The following is a 3,978-nucleotide window of genomic DNA, read 5'->3' on the forward strand; positions in this document are numbered from 1 at the left end:
TTAGCAGCATACTCGCCCACAGTCATGCTCCCCTAGTGAAGTTTCAGAAAGTCGTCACCCAATTTAGTCCTGGTACTCATCGGGAAGTATTTGTCTAAAAACTTCCTTTTAAACGATTCCCAGTTCACCTCCTCGTGGGCTGCTCCCATCAATAACCTTGCACTCCTCCACCAGTACTCAGCATCCCCCAACAGCATATAAGTGGCATAGCTGACCTTCACTCCCGCCTGACAATTTATCATTTCAAAGATCTTCTCCACTTCTTGGATCCATTGATCCGCCTTCTCTGCATTCTCATCCCCCTTAAACTTAGGAGGATTGTAACGACGGAAGTCTTCTAACCCTCTTGACTCTGCAGCACAGATCTCTCTCCCCCTCTTTTCAAGATCCCGTTGAGTCTTGGCAGCAGTCTGTGCAGCAACAGAAGCAGCCATGTTATTCATAGCCTCCGCCATTTGATCATTCCTATTAGCGTTGTCTCTCGGAGCGTCATTCCTTCTTGGCGGCATGGTTTCCTATAAAACCATCATCAAGTAGAGTCTTAACACTACTTCAAATAATTCCAACTAACGTCCGACTATAACAACACATAAACATATTGGACTTGACAACTCAAGTCACCTAAACCGACACATGATCAGATAACAACTCCTAACCTATAGGTCGACCTACAATCTATAACCATGGTTCCACAGCTCCCAAAGAAAACCAAACCAAAGCTCTGATACCACAATGTAACACTCCGTTTTTCAAAGCGAGGGTATATTTTTTTTTTTTAAAGGAATTAAAATAAAACAGAGAATTAAATCAGGAAATGCCTTTGGATAGATAATTGAGTCGTTATAATTTACAAGCAGCGGAAAAGTTTCTCCAATTATAAATCCAAAACATTTACACAACATCAAATGGTACATGGAACCCATTCGAATAAGAAGTCAAACTGACAATATTAGTATAAGTACAGTTTTCCAACTAAAAATACTCCAATCCAAAAAGAAGGACACCTAGTCCCTATACATCATCCTAATCTGATCATCCTACCAAAAAGCTATACACCCTGAGTGATCTCCACGCGCCCCGTGAGATCCTCCTAACGTAACTGCGGTCAAGCGTTCCCATCTCTTCTCTTGAATTAATAGTGCGGTTACGTTAAGAGATTCCCCATTCTTAATACTCATTTACCGGAACGATTTTCAAATAACGATAGTTAAGTAACCGAGACATTAAGAGATTCCCCATTCTCAACGCCCAGTTAACTTAAACCTTTTCCTCAAATGCACATTAAGTAAACCGAGGTATTAAAAGATTCCCCATTTTTAATACTCGTTTACTCTAATGGTTTTTCAATTCCACAGAAACAAACTCAAACATACTCTCACATTCAAACCATAATTCACAACAACCACACCAATTAACAAACATCAAGTATGGACACGCCAAATACAACGAACACAAATCAAAGCCAACATAACACCCAGATACATCAAATTTCATTTACTCATAATCATACACAATGACATTCAAATTCATTTACCACGAAACATTCATCATTATAAACAAAACCTAACTCTAAGGTTTTACCCATAACGCACTAGTTTCGTTTTTCCCCAAATCGATACATTTAACCCTAACAAATTCCTTCCCACACAACCACAGATAAGTCCCTAAATGAAAACTAAAAGTTTGGAAGGAGCCCTTACCTCAACGTTAGCTTTAACGTGCGTTTCCGGTACCGCGAGTAATTCCGGTAAAATCTCCGCTCGCAACGCCGCTTCCAAATTAGTTCACTAGCACCGTAGCGTGGTGGTGAGCAACTTTCCCTTCTATCTCTTCGAGAAATGAGGTTTGGATCTAGAAGAAACGGAGGGGTTTGTGTTTGGATCTCAAAAACCGTTTTTCTTCGTTTTCGAATCAAAGAGGAAGAGTGGAGTTGCAAAAACCTTGATCTAACTCTCACCCAACCTTGGGTTACTAGTTTTGAAGAAAAGAAAGCGACGAAAATGAAAACGGGAGAAAGGAGAGAATTTGGTTCACGGTCACAGAGGAAGAAGACGATGGATTTGGTTTTCCTTCCTTTTTCCTTTCCTCTATTCTCTTTCCTTTCTATTTCCTTTCCTTTCTTTTCTATTTCCTTTTCCTTTCCCCTCAATCAAACATATATACATAACTATATATAATAAATATAACTTAACAAATATCTCAAAATCTAGATATTTATTAAATTACCGTTTCACCCGAAACGCATTAAATGATCCGTAAAGGATTCACCGCAGTTAATTTCAATTTATTTATCGACGAGAAAATTTGATTGGCATCAAAATATCTTTTTGATTATAAAACTCCAAAATATTATTAACTTTGGCTTAAAAGCCTCCGAGCCAAAATCCAAAATACACCAAAAATACATAAATGGTACTTTAAAATTATGGGTCTTACATTACTCCCCCCCTAAAATTAGTTTCGTCCTCGAAACTATGCATCGATAAATAACTCTGGGTGTTGTTCTCTCATCTTGCTCTCCAACTCCCAAGTCGCATCTCCAGTAATTGGGTTCCAGATCACCTTGACCAACGAAACATCCTTGGTCCTCAACCGCTTAATCTTCCTGTCATCAATTCTCACGGGTGGTACTTCGAACGACAGGTTATCCTTTAGCTGGATTGCGTCTGGTTCGATCACGTGAGATGGATCTGCGAGATATTTCCTCAACTGTGACACATGAAACACGTCATGAATATTGGACAGTATCGGAGGTAATGCAATCCGATAAGCAACCGGCCCAATTCGTGCAGAAATCTGATATGGTCCAATGAATTTAGGAGTCAACTTCTTCGATTTCAAGGCTCTACCTACTCCAGTAGTAGGTGTGACTCTCAGAAATACATGGTCACCCTGTTCGAATTCCAAAAGTCTGCGACGCTTGTCCGCGTAACTCTTCTGACGATCTTGTGAAGTCTTCATTTTCTCCTTGATCTTCCTTACTTTAGCTGTGGTCTGTTGCACCATCTCTGGTCCGACAATCATATTCTCACCGTCTTTATACCAACACAAGGGCGTTTGACACTTGCGCCCATATAAAGCCTCATATGGTGCCATTCCAATACTTGCGTGGAAACTATTGTTGTAAGTGAACTCAATCAACGGAAGTACATCATCCCAACTTCCTCTATCATCTAAAACACATGCTCTCAACAGATCTTCCAAGGACTGATTCGTCCTTTCAGTCTGTCCGTCCGTTTGTGGATGGTAAGCTGAACTCAATCGTAGCTTCGTTCCCAACGCTTCGTGCAATGCTCCCCAAAAATGCGATGTGAACTTCGGATCACGGTCTGATACAATGCTCGATGGTACCCCGTGTAACCTCACAATTTCAGCAATGTAGATCTCCGTTAGCTGATCTACCTTATAGGTGGTCCTTACCGGCAAAAAGTGAGCAGATTTAGTTAGTCGATCCACTATCACCCATATGGAATCATTCTTTCTCCTTGTCTTTGGTAATCCGGTTATAAAATCCATGGAAATGCTGTCCCACTTCCATTCAGGTATATCTAAAGGTTGCAACATTCCAGCAGGTCGCTGATGTTCCACCTTCGCTTTCTGACAAGTTAGACAAGTGGATACATATTCCGCCACATGTTTCTTCATTCCTGGCCACCAATAATTCTGCCTCAAATCCTGATACATCTTTGTTGCCCCAGGATGAATACTCAGCTTACTCTTATGCGCCTCTTCTAGAATCGTTTTCCGCATATCTGTAATGGCTGGTACACAAATCCTACCATTACACCGCAAAACATTATCTGCCCCAATCTTGAACTCAGTCGTCTTCCCTTGTACTATTAGATTCCTCTTCTCTTGAATTAAGACGTCATCCTGAGAATTCGCAATGTCTTCAAGTAATCCACTCGAGATCTTAATCATTCCGAATTTCAAAATTCCCGGTCCGAACTCTACGTTCAAGTGTAGGTCTCTAAAAGC

This window comes from Cicer arietinum, chromosome 6 (genome assembly GCF_000331145.2).
Source record: "Cicer arietinum cultivar CDC Frontier isolate Library 1 chromosome 6, Cicar.CDCFrontier_v2.0, whole genome shotgun sequence".
Lineage (NCBI taxonomy): Eukaryota > Viridiplantae > Streptophyta > Magnoliopsida > Fabales > Fabaceae > Cicer > Cicer arietinum.